Genomic DNA, 25,489 nt, shown 5'->3' on the forward strand with positions numbered 1-25,489 from the left:
CCAGTGGGGAGGGGGAGACATAATTATATTACTTGTAATTAAAGCTACTTTGCACAGAACAATTAAATTTCTTTACAAAAAAAAAAATTATACTTTTTCTTTTCTTGGTCAAATAATTTTGTTTTCAATGCAGAAGCAGTGAAAACTGTTTATATTGTTGTATTTTCAAAGATTCCTATGTAAAATACCACAAAACCACTGTCATCCATGATACTAAGTAATTATAAAAATAGCACAGACATCTGTTTCCTGATGTAAATGATCGGACCATAAGACACCAAGACAGAAACGATTACGGGGAAAACATGAGCTGTCTATTGACAGTGCACTTGACTACCGGTATTCAAAGAATTGATGGAAGTATGGCGTCAAAAAATTACCAGAGATTTTTAGACAAAAGGAAGAAAATATATAAGACAAAGACAAACAATATACCTGTATTTAAGGAACTGGATAAGTCTTGCACTTTATGATATTATTTGAATGTAAAGCCATATAACAAACAGTTTACACAAAATATTGAAATGTATGCGAAACTTAACTAATTTCCATGTCAAACACGGCGATCAGTAATAAGTAAAGTATAAATTCAATACCTTACATAGTATTTGAGCTATGCTCCGGACAACTTTTTCAAAAAAGGGAGATAACTAAACAAGAGCTGTCTGATGACAGGGCGCTTGACTATTCGAAGAATTGATTGAAGAATGGGGTCGAAGTATTTCCACGGATATTCAGACAAAAGAAATAAATAGATTAGACAAACAATGTTCCTGTATTACTTTGATTTCGATACATCTTGCACTAAATGGCAATATATGAGCCAATTTCAAAGTCCAAAAAGGGCCATAATTCAGTCAAAATAGTTATGTACTCTTGCCTACAGATGGAAATCATAATGATAAACAAGTGTTCAAAGTTTAAAAGCCATATGTCAAATAGTTTTGACAAAACATGGACTTGTATGAAAACAGAACCAATTTCAAAGTCCAAAAAGGGCCATAATTCAGCCAAAATAGATGACAGAGTTATGTTCTTTTTCCTACAGATAGAGACTATTATACTAAACAAGTGATAAAACTTTCAAAGCCATATGTCAAACACTTTACAAAAAATATGAACTGGTACGAAAAACTTAACCAAGATTTCTAAGTCAAAAGGGGCCATAATTCAGCCAAAATCCTTAATGGAGTTATGTACTCTTGCCTATAACTGGACATGGTGATGGTAAACAGGTGTTGAAAGTTTCAAAGCTTTATCTCAAAAGACTTTGTCAAAATATGAACTGGTACAAAATATTAACCCAGATTTCTAAGTCAAAAAGGGCCATAATTCAGCCAAAATCCTTGATGGAGTTAAGTGCTCTTGCCTATAACTGGACATGATGATGGTAAACAGGTGTTGAAAGTTTCAAAGCTTTATCTCAAAAGACTTTGTCAAAATATGAACTGGTACAAAATATTAACTCAGATTTCTAAGTCAAAAAGGGCCATAATTCAGCTAAAATCCTTGATGGAGTTATGTGCTCTTGCCTATAACTGGACATGGTGATGGTAAACAAGTGTTGAAAGTTTCAAAGCTTTATCTCAAAAGACTTTGTCAAAATATGAACTGGTACGAAAAACTTAACCATGATTTCTAAGTCAAAAGGGGCCATAATTCAGCCAAAATCCTTGATGGAGTTATGTGCTCTTGCCTATAACTGGCCATGATGATGGTAAACAAGTGTTGAAAGTTTCAAAGCTTTACCTCAAAAGACTTTGTCAAAATATGAACTAGTACGAAAAACTTAACCATGATTTCTAAGTCAAAAGGGGCCATAATTCAGCCAAAATCCTTGATGGAGTTATGTGCTCTTGCCTATAACTGGCCATGATGATGGTTTAGTAAACCTCGCTTATAAGGAACAGCTTGGGACCTCTAAAAATTGTTCCTTATAACAGAGGTTCCTTATATCCGTATGGCGAACTAGTTCCTTTTAACCGAGGTTTGTATAACAAACACAATTTGTATAGTGAACATTATTTGACTGACGTTTGGAAAGGGCTATGTGTCGGGCCGACCATGAATTTTTATGTGAGAAAGTTGCAAGTCTAGTAGTAGTACCAGTCCTTTCCCGGAGAGATTGTAAGGGAAACTGCCTGCATGTATATGACTGAAATAGGTGTTGAAACACGGCGTTAAATCTAAACTAAGCCAAAACGTACGTCCACAAGAATGACCGTCATTTGTGTTTATTTTTTTGTCAGTTATTTCTAACTTCTTATTTAGAGAGCGCTTCGTTATGACTATAAGATATGCTGCAGTTTCTCCCCTTACTTTGCTCGAGAATAGGCATCAATACTAATATAAAACAAGAGGACCATGATGGTCCTGAATCGCTCACCTATCCCCACATGACCCAGTGTTGAACTGAGTATGACGTCGTTATTTCTATTATTTGACATAGTGACCTAGTTTTTGAGCACATGTGACCTAGATATCATCAAGATAAAAAATTCTGACCAATTTTCATGAAGATCCATTGAAAAATATGGCCTCTAGAAAGGTCACAAGCTTTTTCTATTATTTGACCTAATGACCTAGTTTTTGAAGGCATGTGACCCACTTTTAAACTTGACCTAGATATCATCAAGGTGAACATTCTCACCAATTTTCATGAAGATCTCGTGAAAAATATGGCCTCTAGAGAGGTCACAAGGTTTTTCTATTTTTCGACCTACTGACCTAGTTTTTGACCGCACATGACCCAGTTACGAACCTGACCTAGATATCATCAAGCTGAACATTCTCACCAGTTTTCATGAAGATCCATTGAGAAATATGGCCTCTGGAGAGGTCACAAGGTTTTTCTATTTTTAGACCTACTGACCTAGTTTTTGACCCCATGTGACCCAGTTTCGAACCTGACCTAGATATCATCATGGTGAACATTCTGACCAATATTCATGAAGATCTCATGAAAAATATGGCCTCTAGAGAGGTCACAAGGTTTTTCTATTTTTAGATCTACTGACCTAGTTTTTAACCCCACGTGACCCAGTTTCGAACTTGATCTAGATATCATCAAGGTAAACATTCTGACTAATTTTCCTGAAGATCCACTGAGAAATATGGCCTCTAGAGAGGTCACAAGGTTTTTCTATTTTTAGACCTACTGACCTAGTTTTTGACCCCACGTGACCCAGTTTCGAACTTGACCTAGATATCATCAAGGTGAACATTCTGACCAATATTCATGAAGATCTCATGAAAAATATGGCCTCTAGAGAGGTCACAAGGTTTTTTTATTTTTAGATCTACTGACCTAGTTTTTACCCCCACATGACCCAGTTTCGAACTTGACCTAGATATCACCAAGGTGAAAATTCTGACCAATTTTCATGAAGATCCATTGAGAAATATGGCCTCTAGAGAGGTCAAAAGGTTTTTCTATTTTTAGACCTACTGACCTAGTTTTTGACCCCACGTGACCCAGTTTCGAACTTGACCTAGATATCATCAAGGTGAACATTCTGACCAATATTCATGAAGATCTCATGAAAAATATGGCCTCTAGAGAGGTCACAAGGTTTTTCTATTTTTAGACCTACTGACCTAGTTTTTGACCCCACGTGACCCAGTTTCGACCTTGACCTAGATATCATCAAGGTGAACGTTCTGACCAATTTTCATGAAGATCTTGTGAAATATATGACCTCTAGAGAGGTCACAAGGTTTTTCTATTTTTAGACCTACTGACCTAGTTTTTGATGGCACGTGACCCAGTTTCGAACTTGCCAGATATCATCAAGATGAACATTCTGACCAATTTTCATAAAGATCCCACGAAAAATGTGACCTCTAGAGTGGTCACAAGCAAAAGTTTACGGACGGACGGACGCACGCACGGACGGACGGACGCACGCACGAACGGACGCACGGACGACGGACGCTGCATGATCACAAAAGCTCACCTTATCACTATGTGACAGGTGAGCTAATAAATGTTAAAATTTTTATTTTGCAGACATTGTCATGTACATGTACAAGAAAAATATCGCACAGAACTCAAATCTTCCAAAGGAGAAACCGTCATTAATATAGCAAAATCAAAACAATACGTACGGATTAAAGTGTAAATTATACCTATTTAGTTCTGCTATTGTCCTTTTTTAGCACCTGCTATAATGTTTACAATTGAAAATTTGGTAAACTGGACTGTTTGCCATTGTTAATCACACGTCATTAGCACATTTATTTAGGATAGTATGAGACAATAATGACCAATATTAATATCCAAAAGGTTTTGTGACCGTTACTGATTTTCGTTCACCACTGTGTCACAGGAAATACCTAATACATGTAGCTCTCGAACATAATCTTGAGTTAAGTCTACAATCGTCTAGTATTTTGTAAATGTTAATGATGATATTATATATTTTCTTTTTATCGTATCCGTGAAATGACAAACTAAAGATCATAGTTCTAAATGAAATAATGTGTGTTTATTCATGTGCACGGAAGTGTGTGTAAGTGCCGACGTTACTCTGACGTCACCAGTGATTCTCCTGGCTATTTCCGATTTTCAATAATTTTTATTCTTTATGTCTGTTCGCTATAACCGAGGGTTTTTCCATTGAATTTCGTACTTTGGGACTGGAAAAAGTGTTCCTTATAACCGAGTGTTCCTTATAACCGAGTTCCCTATAACCGAGGATTTTTACATTGAATAAAGAAGGAATTAGATTGGGGAATTGAAAATTGTTCCTTATAACCGAGTGTTCCTTATATCCGAGTTCCTTATAAGTGAGGTTTACTGTAAACAAGAGTTGAAAGTTTCAAAGCTTTATCTCAAAAGACTTTGTCAAAATGTGGACTGGTACGAAAAACTTAACCCAAGGTGTGACGCTGACGCCGTGGTGAGTAGGATAGTTCTACTTATTCTCGAATAGTCGGGCTAAAAATGGGACCCCCTAGAGTTATGATGTATAAAGTTACAACTTGGTATCTGCAATACTTTTTTAGTTATACTACGGACTAGGTTTGACAGATGGACAGACGGACGGACAGACGGAGAGCATTCCTATGGTCCCCTCCGGTGTTCCACCGGACAAGGGTGCCATAGTCACACGATACCCCTGTCGAGTATATTTGACCTTTGACCTCAAAGTGTGACCTTGACTTTAGACCTAGGGACCTGGTTCTTGGGCATGACACTCTGTCTCATGATGGTCAACAAGTCAAAATCCCTCCATGCATGAAGAAGAAATGCTCCGGACAAAGTCATTCTTGAATCTGACCTTTGAAATCTAAATGTGACCTTGACCTTAGACCTAGGGACCTGGTTCTTGCAAAAGACATTCCATTTTATGGTGGTGAACATTTGTGCCAAGTTACATCAAAATCCTTCCATGCATGAAGAAATCAAAGCGCTGACAGCACAGACAGGTTGAAACCTGCATTTGATGTGCAATAAACCACTCCGCCTAAACAGTTCAAGTCACTTCCATGAAACAGTATAACAATCAAACCATTTGCATTCATGTAACATTATATACTAGAAATTCTGCTCTGACTAAAACCGTCAATTGTCTTGAAATACACTGACTAGCTGGGTAAGGCAACCCTATATCGGCTAAAGGAGGTAGGTTACCTTGTTACAAGGGTAAATTCAAGTTAGTTGAACCGCAGCATTTTTTTGTATTTCGCATAATATGAAGTTATAACTGCTACAATCTCAATTTCGTTTGTCTCTGTCCCTTTAAGTTAAATTTTTATCCAGGTTTGAAGAACATGACCCTTCAAAGGTATTTCATATTGAAAGAAGAAGGAAAATACGGATATTTAACACTTTTCAGTGTATTTTAGTTTCATTGATATCCGTAGAGGTCTGCATAATTGATATTTTACAAGTATGCACGTTAGCTTGCTAATATAAGCTTTAAATGTATATGTCGAGGGACTCGTGTTTCCATGGTAACTCGTTTTCTCTCATTTTTAAACAACTACATTGTACGTATAAAAATAGGGGTTTGCGACGGCTTCAGTGCCATTCTGTTAATGACCAACATGGAATATTTGGGAAATATCATTAGCAAAATACCAAGCACTTTATATAGTACCCTATTTTTCTTAAAGTTTACAGTAACCATGGCAACAGAGATGTTTAAAATAGCTTATATCTTGCTTTTTGTCGTAATTTCTTATAAAAAATATTGAATAAGATTATCTTTCTAGTTAATGTAGCTTTAAAACATATTATTTCTAACATAAGTTATATTTTCGGGTTTTTTGCATTTATTCAAACAAATTTCACAGTTTAAAATAGTTACAGCAGTACCCTTCGTCTGGCATTTTTCATGGAAAAATCGTTCAGCATGCTGCTATTATTCTCATGGATATTGTTGAAATGAAAATAAAAAGCCAAAGCTGTGTTTCTTAAATAGATCAGTGTCAACGCTTTTGAATTTTACATTTAGATACATAGGACACGGGCTTCGTTTCCATGGTAACATCAATTAAATTCAAGAAACCACAATTTTCTACTAAAATTTGAACAACTTTAGGTCTTAGTTTTAGTATATAAGTAACAAATTATCAAAGGAACCTGAAAAATACGTATTACAAATCAAAATGCTAGATTTTTTATTTGAAAATGGCCGTTACACGTAATGTTTCACCCAACTATATTCCAGATAACATTGGTTACCATCATCCATTTTCTTACATTCTGCATAACGTTTCAATTTAACTACATAAAAGAAGCAAAATATTGATGATTATTCACAGCAAAAGACCCATAACAAATATTTCAGCAAATAGTGGTTATTTGAAAATAGTTAAAATAAAGAAAATGCATAGAATAACATACTTTCAAGATAAAAGCTACTAATTTTGCGCGGTAACTGACACGTAACATCATGACGTCATTTTAAGGCAACATTATTTTGAATCGTTTCTGCCGCAAATTTTTCATTATTTCTGCATTATTAAACCATAAAGCATCAGATCGGAGACAGGTTCATGATTTGTTTTCAGGAGAATGAATATACAAACGCATTTAATTTGTCGTAAACGTTGTCGTAAATCGTCACGTTAGCTTCCGGTTGGACATGCGCATTACAAATATGAAGGTAACCTACCTCCTTAATTAAAATTTACTATTATATTAATGATACCAATAGACCTGTTTCATGAAAAACACAAATATTCACAAAGAGAATATAGACAAGAGTGCCGCCAAGCGGGGCAATATACGACCGAAGGATTACATCAGAGGATGGGCAAAATTTAAAGAACTTGACTGTTGAAGCCAAAAGGACATGAACAACAAAGGGAAGAAATTCAAAAAAAAAATTCTAAGTCCACAAAAAAATCCTTACCAGGTACAGGTATGTCAAAATACACCTAAGAATTGGAGGTACCATCCATGTTGTACCACAGAAAAGTGGTCTCGGTTTTTCCCTACAGCCAATAATGAAAAAGTTTGAAAATAAGCTATTTATAGTAACATAAAAGGGAAGTAATTCAAAAAATTCTTTTGTAAGTGAACAAAAAAGGGATCTGCCAAATAAAAACAAGAGCACTGCAATGCAGAGCAATATATACAAAGCAAAGTCATATATGACCTGTGACCTCTAAAGTGTGACCTTGACCTTGAAGTGAGTCATCCGAAACATGCACTCTGCAAGTCATCTCAGTGTGGTGAACATTTGTGCCAAGTTTCTTTGAAATCCTTCAAGCAGTTCAAGAGTTACAGAGCGGACATGAAACAAACTGACATGACCTTTGACCCCCAAGTGTGACCTTGACCTTGAAGTGAGACATCCAAATCATGCGCTCTGCATGTCGCCTCTGTGTGGTGAACATTTGTGTCAAGTTTCTTTGAAATCCTTCAAGGGGTTCAAGAGTTACAGAGCGGACACGAAATTGCTAATGGACGGACGGACACAGGGGGTATAACATAATATGTCCCTTCGGGCATATAATAATAGAAGTATTAGATCCATGTCATTTTTTATTCAAATTAACATTTAAATGTTAACAGTTTGAAAGATATAAACGTTACGCTAAAAATCTATAGAAAATGATATTTTTTTTAACTGCCAGCGTGTCATAGCTTCTCCTTCGATTTTCTACAGTTATACACCATTAGAAAGCATGCGATCTGAGCTTTTTAAAGATGTATAATTTGATATATTTTCTTCTGTCATGTGCATTGAAATGACCAGGAACTTTTACATAGAAATCATGTAGACAGATAAGCAGTTGGTATACTCATAAATATTATCAATAAAAGTAGTGCGGAAATAGAACAACGGATTAATCTGCTTCAGTGAAAATTGTCATTATTGAATTCTTGCAGTATCCAGAATACTGTTATAATAGGTTTCAACCTAAAAATGCTACGGACAAAGTCATTTTTGTACCTGACCTTTGGCCTCAAAGTGTGACTTTAACCTTAGACCTAGGGACCTGGTTCTTGCGCATGACACACCGTCTTATAGTGGTGAAAATTTGGGCCAAGTTACATCAAAGTCCCTCCATGCATGAAGAAGAAATTCTCCAAACAAAGTAATTCCTGTATCTGACCTTTGGCCTCTAAGTATGACCTTGACCTTAGACCTAGGGACCTGGTTCTTGCGCATAACACTCGCATGACACTCTGTCTCATGGTGGTGAACATTTGTGCCAAGTTACATCAAATTCCCTCCATCCTCGAAGAAGAAATGCTCCGGACAAAGTTTGTGGACGCTGTCCGCCCGCCTGCCTAGGGTGTTCCCATAATATTCCTGTCTTCCAGACGAGCATATAAAAAGTGGAAGTACATAGAAGCTTCAAGGCAAAACTAACCTTTAAATTAATTTACTTCTTCAGATAAACTCTATTTTTTGTGTCAATGACAGATGATATCACCATTTCTGATGCAACATAATGTCAGTCTGTTCTAGAACAAAGTGTCAACTCTAGATAAGTAGCAGAGCACACTATTCATGACAGCTTAAGTGGCAGCATCTTGGATAGCATATCTAAATATCCAACATTGTTCATATGTACAGGTTAAATCATTTTGTTTTACACTGATTGTGGAGAAATGGCTTATTCATTTGCCATCTCTTCTCTACATTCTACAAGCTCTTCTGCTTCTTCTTATCAAACAATAACAGGAAAGTATTCCAAAAGAAATCAGAGATGACAGCACTGATCAGTGGAATAATACAGACCATAAAGTAACTTAAGTTATTTTCCATGTACCTCTTTGAAACAAAGCTTAGCACTGAATGAGGAGTAAACAAGTCAGACAAAGAGATGAAATGTCTATATGCACCATTCAGAAATAAGTTAATATTTCTACAGCTTTTGTTAAAAAATACTCTGCCTCCTCGATTGAAAACCAGTATTTGCACCTAATAGAGGAATTTTGAGATTATAGATCAGTCAGGGAATTGTCATTTGAATACCAGTCTCAAAACACTGGAATCTGACTGGTTGTTTGCTGAATACAAATTTCAAATTCACTTTCTCAGACTGGTACAAAAGCTCTAGTGTTTAACCTTGGTCCCAGGTCCTTTATTCATAGTCAGTCTGAGTAAGAGATTGATAAACTTAAAATGCCATCTTTCTTTATGCTCAACTTTTTTTTACATTTGAAAAGATTGTAACGAAACTTTGCATGAATATGCATACAATAGCTACATACATCTCAGCAAATTTCAGCAGTATAGATTTAACATAAATAAGAAGAACTGAATAAATGGTACTCTAAAGATTAACTTTAAAACTTAAAATGTTGATGAAAGACAGCCTTTGTTTCAAACCCACAGCCTCTAGCTTCGGTCCCTTTCAGCTCTTTAACCTCAACCTCCTTAAAACCTGGGGAATTATGGATGGTAGAAAGGATAAGTCAGTACATCATAACATAAAACACAATTTCATACAAAAAAGAATCAAATGAAAGTCTAGTTTTTATTATTTTTTATAAAACCCACAATACAGAAAATAAGAAATTTATACATCCAGTCAACTGCTATATACATGAAAACAGGAGAGCCATGAAGGCTCTGTATCGCTCATCTGGCCTGATTGAGTCGTACCCCAGATGTAGTTGTATTCAATCTTACCAAGAATTTTTTTCTGATCAGGTAAAATGTGTTAACCAGGTTCTTCTGTGAATTTGACCTTGTACCCTGGTTTTTGACCCTAGATGACCGAGTCCCAAACCTGACATACATTTTATAGAAAAAAATTCCAACAAGATTTGATAAAGATCAGGAAGATGTGGCCTCTACAGAATTTTATAAGGTTTTTCTATATTATGACCTAACCACCTATTTTTGTCCTCAGATAACCCTGAGTTTCAAATTTCGCCTAGATATTATGAACACATACATTCTGACAAAGTCTTATGAAGATCAGGTAAATAATGTGGCCTCTGAAGTGTTAACACAGTACATCTATGACTAGACATAGCAGCCTAGTTTTTGACCTCATAAACTCCAGTTTCAAATTTTAATTTGATTTTATTAAGGCAAGCTTTAAGAAGATCAGGTAGAAAATATGGCTTCTACAGTTTTAACATGGTTTTCTTATTTTTTTACCCAATGATCTGGGCTTGATCTAGGAACAAACTCATCCAAGATATTATCAATATAATATTTTGACAAAGCTTCGTCAAGACTGGACCAAAATTGTGACTTCTGGAGTAATAAAAGTCAAAACTGCTGCTGTCGTACAAAGAGCAATCACAACAATTAACCTTAGCACTCTGTGCTCAGGTGAGCTAAAAAAATGAAAATAAGACAAATATTTGTTTTTGTTTTATTTTTTTCTAAAAGAAAGCTCATTCATAACACAGTCATCATTTTGTATACTTAAGTCTAAAATTTTCATATTACTGTACGTAGATATATCTGTACATGAACATATAAATGTACCTGTACATAACACTGCACATGTACCTCTATATACCTGTACAGAAGCCTGTGCATGCACCTGTACATACACACATGTACATGTATTTATCTAAAATGTCTGAAAGTAAATTTTAAAAGAGCCTTCTTAATACCATTTTTCAACAGTATATCAGTTAGGGCAGTCAGTTAAGGCACTAAACCCATGAAGACAATCAGCTATTTCCAAGTTATCACATATTTTTTTGCTATTTCAGCATCCTTTGACCATAACAGAAAAAGCTTTTTCATTACAACCAGAGATTGCTAAAACCATATATGGACAACATGTAATCAAATGGAGAATGTTGACTGTCATTAGGAGACCACTATACCTAAATTCTAACCCGTGTTCCTGGATTCTGTACCAGTACTAATATGTACTCTGTTATTGTCACCTGACTCAGAGGTGAAGGACCAATGACTCCACACACTGTTTTCTGCCTAATCATCAAAGCTAACATAAACAACATTGGGAAATCAAACTCTGCAACAACAGTCTTGTGTCCTGTGCTAGTCAGGTGGGTCTGCCTCATAATGTAACATCTGACAAGACAATATTTACAATACAAACATATCTAATACAATGAACAAATATACCATGACAGTATCACCATTTTCAACAAAGTACATACACTTCTAAGGCCCTGATCTCAGAATTTGACCCATCTTCATTTCATGCTTGTCAATGACTTACAAAAATATGATAGTATACTCTATACTTATAAATTTTAAAGAGTGATATAGAAAATGAAAATGAAAGTTATACTGAAAAAAGTGTAAGACTGAACTGGTAAAGAGCGTTTTACTTGTTCATCATATGAATATATGCAGCTATAAGATACATTATTTCCCTAACAAACGATGATTTCATAACAACATGTTTCTTAAAATGTGAAATTCAAGTCATACTGCACAACACAAAGAAATTTCATAAACAAAATTTAACTAGAGCTGCTTTTGAGAAAAGCACATGTCTCCCACACGTGCCTAATCATCTGAATAGTAGTATATGAGTCAACCATGCATCAAGACCTCAACTGCCTTATCAGACATTCAGTGCTTTGATTATTGAAAACAAGTTTCAAGGGCCATAATTCCGAAGTGCCTAGGACAATTTGGCGAGTTATCAAACTTGGCTGAGGATTTATTGGCAAACACATTTTGTTCAAGTCTGGTGAAGATCAGATGAGAAATGTTCGACTTATATGAGTGCGGACAAGATTTGTGACAGACAGACACACACATACAGGAGTAAACCAATATGTTTCCCACACCACTGTGTGGTGGGAGACATAATTCTGCAAAATCATAGGAACCAAAATAATAATAATTTCACAGTGTACAGTTTTTTTCCTTTTCTGTGAACAGTTTCAACATTCACTTCTATTAGATTCCACATTTTTAAATGTTCCTGACTCTCTATTAAAACAAAATTCTACAGTTTCTGACTTTTCTGTTGGAGAAGCGCTCATGTTCGACTCTGTATCACTACAAGCCTCTTCCAAACAGACACGCACCTCACGCTCACCATTAGATAACAATTCTACTACGCTATGATCCTGGAATGTGGAAAGTTTCCTTATCTGTCGTACTAAAACACCCCCCTTAAATATACAACAAACGTTCCTCCTAAAGAAAGAGCTTACAAAACAGAAATACACAAGCTTCATTGCAAAGTTCATGTGAACCAAAATGGAAAGACACGTGCATATCAACTGCACTTTTGCCGATTTTAAGTCAGACACCTGAGTTTTGAAAAAAGTCAGTGGCGCTGTAGATACGATCAACATAATACCGGTAGCACAAGCCAGTTTGACATTTTCTCGTTCCTTTAAACTCAATGTCCCTCGTATGACCTGTGTCGCTGATGTTTCATTTTGTATTACTGTCTTCATTCCTTGTTTTATCGCAATCAAACAAGCCAATGTGAAGGTCAGTGGAAAAAAACAACTTAGCAGCTTATTGAGCCACCTCCAGTTGAATTTATATGCTAAACTTGTTACCTCCCTTGTCTCATGACTGACTGTATCCGCTTTCCTCCCTTGAAAGCTGGACATCATCGATGACATTGATACTTCTTCGACGTAATTTTGCTCATTTAAAACAAAGTACAAATTCGTTCCACAAGAAACTAGCACAGTCGTTACTAACAGAAAAATACCCTTCTTGCGTGTAATCACTCCCTTGGCTTCAAAGCACAGCTTAGATGCCTGCTCGAAACATGTATAAAAAGTAATCCATCCAGTACATATGACCACAAAGTTATATATATAGAGAACCACCTTGCCCGCTATAACCGACTGTGTCGCATCATTGTTAATCCAGTGATGAATAAACAACCAGAACGGTTCCGTGTATAGACCTACTGTGTCTAATATGTTAATGGTGAATATAAACATCATGAAACTCGACATGTTAACTTTCTTCGACGTAATTATCATTGAAATTATGTTTGACACGGTACCCAGCACAATAAAAAATGGTGGAACCAGTTTTAAAATCATGTCATTTGCTTGAGCAAACTTTAATTCACTTTCATCCATTTTGTTAAAAGCGCTTCATAAACAACACAGTCCTAGAGTCATTGGTAATACTTTTTCCGAAACATTCATAAATTCAACATAGTTGTTATATTGACCAATATTATTTCAACAACCCTGGTTATTAAACTCCAGTTTTGACTGAAAAGTTCTCAAGTGTTTTATATAACAAAATATTTCTCTGTATCTTCCATTTCAACAAAAATCTCACGACCCCCGAAGAAAATGTCCAATTGCTGAACAGCAGCATTAACAAAGCAATTACTACTTATTCAATGAGGATAATTGTAAATTAATCACAAAATATATACTTTTCCATGTATTCACTGTAATTATGGCTAGCTAAATAAATCCCTTCTGCCATTCCCACTATTAATCAGCTAACATTCACACAAGAAACGTAGTTTCATTATAAATGTCATTAACACTGAAAATTCAAAGCATCTCAGAAAACTTTTTTAAAGATGATTAAAAATGGTCTACACTGATTGGTGCAAATAATTTATTTTGTCTTCAGTCTCCAGCAGCAGACAATAAATACTGCACATTGGTATAGGCATTCTGTAAAGCTGATCTTGAAATGAAAATCTACACCCAATGACGCAGTTTCTTTACATGCAAGCCAGTGATAGAAAACTGTTAATTAGAATCACACTTGTCTTGTATTGGACAGATTCCACAACACCATATAAAGCCAGTTCACAAGTCATTGTTGCTATAGATATTACATATTGTATTAAAAAATCACAGATTCAAGAAGATTTCTAATAGAAGGTAACTAGAAAATGCTTTTGTAAAAAAGCGCATGTCTCCCCCAATGCAAAGTCCTATAGGCAAGAAGTCAAAAGGGGTCAGGAGCAAAAGTCAAAGAGACACTGATGGTTGGCTGCAATAGGAATTATCTACTTGGCATGTCCAGTCATCCCGCTAAATTTCAACACTCTTGGCCTAGTGGTTCTCAAGTCACTGTTCAGGCTTCTGTGACCTTGACCTTTGATCAAGTGACCTCAAAATAAATAGGGGTCATCTAGTCAGCATGTCCAATCATCCTATTAAGTTTCAACATTGTAGGTCAAGTGGTTCTCAAGTTATTTCCAAAAAATGATTTTACATGAACAGGCCACTGTGACCTTGACCTTTAATAGACTGACCCCAAAATCAACAGGGGTCATCTACTCTGCATGTTCAATCATCCTATGAAGTTTCAACATTCTGGGTCAAGTGGTTCTCAAGTTATTGATCGGAACTGGTTATCAATGTTCAGGCCCCTGTGACCTTGACCTTTAACGGAGTGACCCCAAAAACAACAGGGGTCATCTACTCTGCATGACCAATCATCCTATGAAGTTTCATCATTCTGGGTCAAGTGGTTCTCAAGTTACTGACCAGAAATGGTTTTCAATGGTCAGGCCCCTGTGACCTTGACCTTTAATGGAGTGACCCCAAAATCGATAGGGGTCATCTACTTTGCAAGTACAATCATCCTATTAAGTTTCAACATTCTGGGTCAAGTGGTTCTCTAGTTATTGATCGGAAATGGTTTTCATGTTCAGGCCCCTGTGACCTTGACCTTTGATGGAGTGACCCCAAAATCAATAGGGCATCTACTTTAGACCAATCATCTATGAATTTCAACATTTGGGTCAAGTGGTTCTCTAGCATGATCAGAATGTTTCATGTTCAGGCCCTGTGACCTTGACCTTGATGAGTGACCCAAAATCAATAGGGTCATCTACTCTTTATGACCATCAACCTGTGAAGTTCAACATTCTGGTCAAGTGGTTCTCTAGTTATTGATCGGAAATGGTTTTCAATGTTCAGGCCCCTGTGACCTTGACCTTTGACGGAGTGACCCCAAAAACAACAGGGGTCATCTACTCCAGCAGCCCTACAATCCTATGAAGTTTGAAGGTTCTAGGTCAAATGGTTCTCCAGTTATTGCTCGGAAATGAAGTGTGATGTACGGACGGACGGACAGGGCAAAAACAATATGTCTCCTGGGGGAGACATAATAATAAAATGTTACTAGATGAAATATTTTGTGTCTACAGTGACCAATAATGACTGTTGCAAAAAACTGTTATTGTTAACCCTTGTTACCCTGCTAAATTTCTATAATGAACTAGACCATCTTTCAATTTGGACAGTATCATTAACTGTTAAAAGTGGTGCTTACCAAAAAGATACTGACTGAATGGTGAACAGTGCAGATAATGATCAGACTGCACAGGCTTATCATGATCTACACTGGCCACCAAGGCATAACCTATCATGTCCAGCATGATAAGGATTAATGTAATTATAATGCTACAGCTAGCATATTCCTCACTGCAATATAATCAAATTTTGTTTACTAAAACATTTAACTTTAAATAATTAAACTTCATTAAATGTGATTAATTAATGACCCTGAATAATGCTGTGTCAGAGGAAAGCATGACATTATGTATGTCTCTTTAACTTGGAACTGCCTCTAATGACCCTTAATTTTGACAAGTATACAGATTTTGTTCTTTTTGGAGGTGGTGGTTGTGTGCAGGGGGTGGGGGGGGTATAGATGCCACATTGTGCTCATCAAAGACAAGTATATAGCTTCATTAAAATCATGTACATAAATTTTACAAAACCAGAACTCAACGGTGACACCTTTGACAATTAAAAAATTGAAAAAAAAAATTAGTAACTAGAGTTGCTTTTGAGAAAAGCGCATGTCTCCCACAACTGCCCCTATGAAAAATTTTCTTTAGATGGTTTAGACGAGTGGATCCAATTAGATGTTCTGGATGAGTGGATCCAATCTGTAATTCAAGGGCCATAAATCAAAAGTGCCTGGGTGGATTTGGCTAGTTATCGAACTTGGCTAAGGTCTTATGGCCAAACACATTTTGTTCAAGTTTAGTGAAGATCGGATGAGAACTGCTCGACTTAGAGAGCGGACAAGAGTAAAAAGGCGGATTTTTCGGTAATTCAAGGGCCGTAACTCCAAAATACATGGACCGATTTGGCTAGTTATCGAACTTGGCCGAGGTCTCATGGTCAAACATATTTTGTTCATGTTTGGTGAAGATCGATGAGAAATGTTCGACTTAGAGTGCGGACAAGAGTAAAAAGGCTGATTTTTTGATAATTCAAGGGCTGTAACTCCAAAATGCCAAGACCGATTTGGCTAGTTATCGAACTTGGCCGAGGTCCCATGGTCAAACACATTTTGTTCAAGTTTGGTGAATATCAGTTGAGAAATGTTCGAATTAGAGTGCGGACAAGAGTAAAAAGGCCGATTTTTGGTAATTCAAGGGCCATAACTCCAAGACGCCTGGACCGATTTGGCTAGTTATTGAACATGGCCGAGGTATTATGGTCAAACACATTTTGTTTAAGTTTGGTGAAAATCGGATGAGAAATGTTCGACTTAGAGTGCGGACAAGCTTTGTGACATACAGACACACACACAGACTGGAGTAAATCAATATGTCTCCCACACCACAGTGTGGTGGGAGACATAACTAAAGATTTTATAAATAAAACAAGAATATGAGGGTGAATAGGGGAGGTGGGGGGTAACTCTTAAAGTTTTCTACTATTAGAGAAGTTTTTTGTTTATTTTTATTTTTGTGTGTTTTGTTATTTATTGGCAGAAGATGCTTTAAATAACCAAGAAATAGAAATTTTCTAAGACAAAAAAGGCAATAATTCTGAAAAAAATGCATGTGAGGGATATGGTTTTTGGCCTACTTACTAATCTATTGATGACAAACAAATGTGCACAGCTTGGAAGTTCTTTTTGAGGGAAAGTGGACTTAAACAACAATCTTACCCAAGGCCGATGTTGATGCAAACAATCTAGTTACAGCATACCCTGAACGTTTTTAAAAAATCATACAGGGTAAAAATGTGTAATTCAGATTAAAGAAAACAACCACAGTGTCATATTCAGTATCTCTGGTTAAAATATCAAACAAATCTGCATTGCAAATCATTTGATAAATCATCTGCAAATTAACTTTAGTTTTAAACAAATAACCTAACACCGTTAGTTTTAGTTTCGTGAGTCTGTAAACATTACCATGCACAACCTTGCTTGTCCAAGTTCTCCCTTGAGGCAATTATCAAAGTATTAAGGAAATGGTTTTCACTTATTTGCATATCTGAAAAAGCTCAATGATCACAGTGCAGGCTTCTCAACTGAAGATTTTGGTTCAAATCCTATCTTAGGCCATACTCTCTATACAAAACTACTAACAGTCTTTAAGTCATGACTTTAAATGGAGTTCCTGTATAGAGTGCTTTATATCTTACAATCTTGCACCTTAAAAAACCAGTCGAAGGTTCTTAAACCTGGGCACCATCTGTATCTTGCAATTTTCTCCGATATCTTTAAATGACTAACATTCTTCTGAAGGTGCCACCCATACTGGCAATAAATAAACTAAGAAACAAAACAAACAGTTCAGTTCACACTTTAGCCACTTATACAATCAATTTTCGCACCTGCTGCTGATGTAGAAAAAATTCTTAACACCTCACTTAGGATTTTACAATTTCTTGTGCACTTTTCCCTTAAGGCCAGTATAAATCAAAATTATTATTTGTTAAGGTTTTTTTGTTTGTTTATTTACAATAACTTAAATGCATTTTTTCAACAGAACTTCAAGTATTTAATGAGGGTGCTTGAGCCTAACAAGCTAATTTGTGGACCGCAGGTAAAATGCCTTGCCATGAAACAAGTTTATCTCTGGTACAAGCCAATCTTTGGTACAAACTTATTTCAGGCACAAGTTTATCTCTGGTACAGTTTATCTCTGGTACAAGGTTATCTCTGTAACAAACCTATCTCAGGAACAAGTTTATCTCTGGTACAAGCTTATCTCTGGTAAAAGTAAATCCCTGGCAAAAGTTTAACTCTGGTATATGTTTATCTCTGGTATAAGCTTATCTCAGGTAAACTTTTATCTCTGGTACAAGTTTATCTCTGGTACATGTTATCTCTATTACAAGCTTATGTCTGGAAAAAATTTATCTCTGGTACAAGCTTATCCCAGGTACATGTTTATCTCTGGTACAAGTTATCTCTGGTACAACAAGCTCATCTGTTGTACAAGCCACACTATGAAACAAGTTAATCTCTGATGCAGAATTATGCATTATGAAATATTAGTAAGCTAATAATATTAAATGGTTTGGAGATAATATAATGCACTATGAGACAATGAATGTCTGGAACGACTTTAAGGTGCAACATATCCAAGAGCATAGCATCTTAAGATGAAAAAATCCCAACTGCTTGTGGCGGGATTGGAAACAGGTCGCTCTGGTGCTAGTCCAATGCTCTAACCACTGAGCCAAAGAGTCCACTCCCTGATACAGTTGTCAGAGATTGGCTTTAGACGTAAAGGCTATGCGTAAGTGGCCATAACGCGTGCTTCCAATCTTCAAACAAGAGGACCATGATGGTCCTGAATCACTCACCTGTCCCCACGTGACCCAGTTTTGAACTGAGTGTGATGTTGTTTTTTTTCTATTATTTGACATAGTGACCTAGTTTTTGAGCTCATGTGACCCAGTTTTGAACTTGACCTAGATATCATCAAGATAAAAATTCTGACCAATTTTCCTGAAGATCCATTGAAAAATATGGCCTCTAGAGAGGTCACAAGGTTTTTCTATTATTTTACCTAATGACCTAGTTTTTGAAAGCATGTGACCCAGTTTCGAAGTTTACCTAGATATCATCAAGGAGAACATTCAGACCAATTTTTATGAAGATCCATTGAAAAATATGGCCTCTAGAGAGGTCACAAGGTTTTTCTATTTTTAGATCTACTGACCTAGTTTTTTACTGCAGTTGACCCAGGTTCAAACTTGACCTAGATATCATCAAGTTTAACATTCTGACAATTTTCATGAAGATCCATTCAAAAGTATGTCCTCTAGAGAGGTCACAAGGATTTTCTATTTTTAGATCTACTGACCTAGTTTTTGACCACAGCTGACCCAGTTTCGAACCTGACCTAAATATCATCATGGACATTCAGACCAATTTTCATACAGATCCCATGAAAAATATGGCCTCTAGAGAAGTCACAAGGTTTTTTTATTATTTGATCTACTGACCTAGTTTTTGATTGCACGTGACCCAGTTTCGAATTTTACCTAGATATCATCAAGGTGAACATTCTGACCAACTTTCACGAAGGTCCATTGAAAAGTATGGCCTCTAGAGAGGTCACAAGGTTTTTCTATTATTTTACCCAATGACCTAGTTTTTGAAAGCATGTGACCCAGTTTCAAACCTGACCTAGATATCATCAAGATGAACATTCAGACCAACTTTCATACAGATCCCTTGAAAAATATGGCCTCTAGAGAGGTCACAAGGTTTTTCTATTTTTAGACCTACTGACCTAGTTTTTGACCGCACATGACCCAGTTTTAAACTTGACCTATATATCATCAAGGTGAACATTCTGACCAATTTTTATGAAGATCTTGTGAAAAATATGGCCTCTAGAGAGGTCACAAGGTTTTTCTATTTTTAGACCTACTGACTTAGTTTTTGACTGCACGTGACCCAGTTTCGAACTTGACCTAGATATCATCAAGGTGAACATTCTGACCAATTTTCATAAAAACCCCATGAAAAATGTGACCTCTAGAGTGGTCACAAGCAAAAGTTTACACACGGACGGACGCACGCATGGACTGACGACAAACGACGGACGCTGCGCGATCACAAAAGCTCACCTTGTCATTTTGTAACAGGTGAGCTAAAAAGCCATCATTTATAATAATATGTAAGCCATTTTTGGCATAGAAAATGCCATTCTCGGCATGAGATAAAGTCTGTATCCAAGATGATCCCCCATCTTACGACTTTTAGCCGTAATAAGTAAAAGAGCATAACATTTTTTGACAAAAAATCCCAACTGCCTGTGGTGGGATTCAAACATGGGTCGCTCGGGTGCTAGTCTAATGCTTTAACCACTGAGCCAAAGAGTTGACTCCTTGATGCAGTTGTCAGAGATTAGCTTAAAAAAGTGAAGGCTATGCGTAAACAACCATAACAAATACCTGTATTCAAACTTCATTGAAAAATACCTCACGAGCCAACTTTCAAACCTGGTTCAACTTTTTCCTCATTTAAACAACTAGAATGTGTCTGTAGGACACAGGGTGTGCCCCCACTGGTACATTTCTCACAAATAAGGGGCAATAATTCAAATGCTTGTAGTCTCAGTTTGAGGGTATAGCCTCAACAAACATTTTATGAAAAGGATTCATTATTCTAGGCCATATACTTTTTGAGCTATGTGCATCACAAACAAAGAATCCACTATTTTGGCTATTTCAAGGGCCATAACTCTGTAATAAGAGCTAAGATTCTCAAGAAGAATGCCAAGTGTGCAAGGTCACATCACGATAAAGACTCCAGCAAGGTTTTCTGAATTTACATCAAATACTTTTTGAGCTAGGCACATAATTAGGTGAAAAAGTGCATTTTTTTGCTATTTCAGGGGCCATAACTTTAAAAAGAGGGGATGGAGCCAGCCAAAAAATTAGAGGTGTGCAAGTTTATATCATGATTAAGACTTATGCAAGTTTTCAACCATTTATATTAAATATTTTTTGAGCTAGGTGCATCACAAAGTGAAAATGTACATATTTGACTATTTCAGGGGCCATAACTCTAAAAATAGGGGGCGGACCCAAATAAAAAATAGGAGGTGCGCAAATTCATATCATGATTAAGACTCATGCAAGGTTTCATGAATTTATATCAAATACTTTTTGAGCTAGGCATGTCACAAGGTGAAAATGTGCATTTTTGACTATTTCAGGGGCCATAACTCTGAAAATAGGGGGCGGAGTCAGATAAAAAATAGGAGGTGCACAAGTTCATATCATGATTAAGACTCATGCAAGATTTCATGAATCTATAACAAATACTTTTTGAGCTAGGTGTGTCACAAGGTAAAAATGTGCATTTTTGACTATTTCAGGGGCCATAACTCTGAAAATAGGGGGCGGAGCCAGATGAAAAATAGGAGGTGCACAAGTTCATATCATGATTAAGACTCATGCAAGGTTTCATGAATCTATATCAAATACTTTTTGAGCTAGGCGTGTCACAAGGTAACAAGAGCACCGCCTTGCGGGTGCTGACGCTCATCTGATTTTTTTTTGTGTAATAGAAATATTGTCCTACCCATGATTTTCTAAGTCTAAAAAGGGCCATCATTCTTGCAAAAAGCAGGATAGAGTTATGTTTCTTGATGTTCAGTGTCCACTTATGATGGTGAAAAACTGTTGCAAGTTTTAAAGCAATAGCTTTGATAGTTTATGAGAAAAGTTGACTTAAACATAATACTCAACCAAGAAAATGATTTTCTAAGTCCAAAAGGGGCAATAATTATTGCAAAAAGCAGGATGGAGTTATGTTGCTTGCTGTACAGGGTCAGCTTATGATGGTGAACAAGTGTTGAAAGTTTCAAAGCAATAGCTTTGATAGTTTAAGAGAAAAAGTTGACCTAAACATAAAACTTAACCAAGAAATCTGATATTTTCTAAGTCCAAAAGGGGCCATAAATCTTGCAAAAAGCAGGATGGAGTTATGTTTCTTGCTGTACAGGGTCAACTTATGATGGTGAACAAGTGTTGCAAGTTTTAAAGCAATAGCTTTGACAGTTTAGGAGAAAAGCTGACCTAAACATAAAACTTAACCAAGAAAACTGATTTTCTAAGTCCAAAAGGGGCAATAATTCTTGCAAAAAGCAAGATGGAGTTATGTTTCTTGATGTACAGGGTCTGCTTATGATGGTGAACAAGTATTCCAAGTTTCAAAGCAATAGCTTTGATAGTTTAGGAGAAAAGTTGACCTAAACATAAAACTTAACCAAGAAATCTGATATTTTCTAAGTACAAAAGGGGCCATAAATCTTGCAAAAATCAAGATGGAGTTATGTTTCTTGCTATACAGGGTCAGCTTATGATGGTGAACAAGTATTCCAAGTTTCAAAGCAATAGCTTTGATAGTTTAGGAGAAAAGCTGACCTAAACATAAAACTTAACCAGGCAACGCCGACGCCGACGCCGACGCCGACACCGACGCCGACGCCGACAACCGCTCAAGTGATGACAATAACTCATCATTTTTTTTCAAAAAATCAGATGAGCTAAAAATGTGCATTTTTGACTATTTCAGGGGCCATAACTCTGAAAATAGGGGGCGGAGCCAGATGAAAAATAGGAGGTGCGCAAGTTCATATCATGATAAAGACTCATGCAAGGTTTCATCAATTTATATCAAATACTTTTTGAGCTAAGCGCGTCACGAACTTCGGACGGACGGACGCACAGACAGACGGACGGACGGACAAGACCAAATCTATATGCCCCCACCACTCATGGGTGGGCACAAAAAACTAAATCAAGTGCTGTATATTCTGCGATAAACAACTGTTCATGTGCAGACTGCTGAGAGAACATTGTGACATCAATTAAGATGTCAAATAGCTGCATGACATCTGGTTCAATACAACTCGCATAAATGGAGTTCTATGTAATTTTAATTTTGCAGAATTCATAAAGACAAACATTCCAACCAGGTTTCATATAGATCAAATAAAAATGTAGACTCTACAGTGTTAACAAGATTTTTCTAGTTTTTTATCCCTAATGACCCAGTTTCAAATTTAGCCATCAAAGTGTAGAACAGCATTTTATCCTAAAGTTGCTTAATTTTTTTTCTAATACATATATATGTTTGACTTGTTTGGTTATATCTTACATTTTATATTTGTGCTTTGTTTATGTGAAAAGGCATTTTTTTGTTTGTTTTATGTTGAATTTGTAATTGTTTGTATTAATGTAATGTATTTTGGTTTCAACATGTGCATGAAAAGAGTGCTATATAAATGTGGTACAATAATAATAATGATGATAGTAATAATAATAACAAGGAGCAGCGTTCAATAAAGGCTTGATGCCCCCGGGGGCATCCTTGTCAATACAAAGCAACCTAAGTCCAAAACGAGGTCAAGTTCAAGGTCAAGGTCAAACTGAGGTCAGGTGATGTCTGAAGATGAGGAATGGTCACAGGTTACATCTGCATTAGTATCAAGTCATTCTAGTAAGGGGTATTGATGCTAGACGAAATGGTTCCATTTGGTTAACCTCGTACAGACGGACGGACGGACAGGACAATCACTATATGCCTCCCGCATCAGTAGATGACAGGGGGCATAAAAATAATAATCTCATTGTATATCTTAGATTTTAGGTATGATAACAGGCCAATTTATATTAAAGTGCTATGTCTGGTCATAAAGGACTCAAAAGTAGTTCGTGTTTAACATGTATTATACATGTATTATAGCACACACAGTCTCTTGCAGAAAACATTTCACATACACATAAAACAGAAACCAAATCCAAACCAATGGGTTTTTTTTTCACTTTTCAGAATCAGCTAGGGTTTTCACAGACTAGCTTAATTTTGATCCAAACCTCTGCGCAAAAAACCTGTAAGTCAACTAACTGGAAAAACGGAATTAATTCAGCAACACATCAAGGATTTTAATTTTCGCAAGATTTTGTTTTCATTTCGTTTTACTTTCAGGTTTGTTGCCTCATACAACATATATCAAACGGCCGTAATATAATACATTCTAATCTTGTTTCAGCTCAGCTTCAGTTCTGGTATATGTGAGCCGCACCATGAGAAAATCAACATAGTGCATTTGCGACCAGCATGGATCCAGACCAGCCTTCGCATCCGTGAGGTCTGGTCAGGATCCATGCTGTTCACTAACAGTTTCTCTAATTGCAATAGGCTTTGAAAGCAAACAGCATGGATCCTGACCAGACTGCATGGATGCGCAGGCTGGTCTGGATCCATGCTGGTCGCAAATGCACTATGTTGGTTTTCTCATGGTGCGGCTCATGCGAAATGGCCTTAGTTCATATATGCAGGACATCATGCATTGTATTCTATCAGGGTTTTTTTTTTTTGGCCATTTTTATAGCTGTTATTCGGCTATATTCCCAATGCCAAAAAGTATGTATTTTTCCCAAAATGAGTGCAAAAATTCCCAATCTACATTCTGAAAATTTTTTAATCAAAATTGAACAAACATTGACCAAATTATGGACACTTTTGTAATGGCAGTATCTTAAAGAGGTTGTACAATGTGAAACAAGTGTATGAGAAAGTACTTAAACACATTCTTACTATATCCTATGAGACTAAATATTTCCCAATTTGGAACATTTACGCGTAAAAATTCCCAATATTGGGGGTAAATATTGGGGGTATAGGCTATCTTCCCTAAACAGGAAGAAAAAACCCTGTCTATGATTGTAATGATGTATGTTATATACCAGTGTATACTGAAGTGACTTTACTAAAATAGGTATAGAAAAAAGTGAAGTTCGATAAAGATATGCAAAGATGAAGTTGTCGTTTTTTTATATGAAACAAAGAAGGATTTGAATTACTGACCTTCAACCTATAAGGGAAAGGCAGAATAAGGTTGTAAATCAATTCATAACGGCCTCAAACACTGATATCATATGTACTAATTAAGAGAGATGTTACACAAACGTCAATGGAAGTCTCAAGTAACTGTTTCATAACTAGCAAATGTGTGAAACTGTGAAGATCTTGTTATCCAGTAAGGAGACACTTCAACACCTACTATATTAATTGAAAATCTGTCAGACTGAGGAAACCAAGACTGTATCCATGACAAATGATGAACCTTACAGTTTTAACTGATGTAACCTGGTACAGAAACACTGCACAATATATTTTAGCAGTTTAAAGTGTTACTAAAGAAATGAAATTTTCTTTTCTTAGTTTGTGCGACATGAACGACAAAATAGGACTGCAAATGCATGAATCGCATTAGTGATTAATGTTTAATTTGCCGATCCTATTCTGTCGTTCATTTCACATGAACTCAGAAAAGGATTAATTGATTTTTTACAGTTACATTATTTTTCCTTTTCATTTGTAAA

The 25,489-nt window shown here is 36.3% G+C and overlaps 1 protein-coding gene across 1 annotated transcript in view; it reads right to left on the reverse strand.

Moving 5' to 3' along the window:
* Window positions 1-25,489, reverse strand: part of LOC128559094 (DNA polymerase subunit gamma-1-like) — a 126,048-nt gene that overhangs the window by 78,099 nt on the left and 22,460 nt on the right. The window lies entirely within an intron of this gene.

This window comes from Mercenaria mercenaria, chromosome 8, assembly GCF_021730395.1.
Source record: "Mercenaria mercenaria strain notata chromosome 8, MADL_Memer_1, whole genome shotgun sequence".
NCBI classification, from domain to species: Eukaryota; Metazoa; Mollusca; class Bivalvia; order Venerida; family Veneridae; genus Mercenaria; species Mercenaria mercenaria.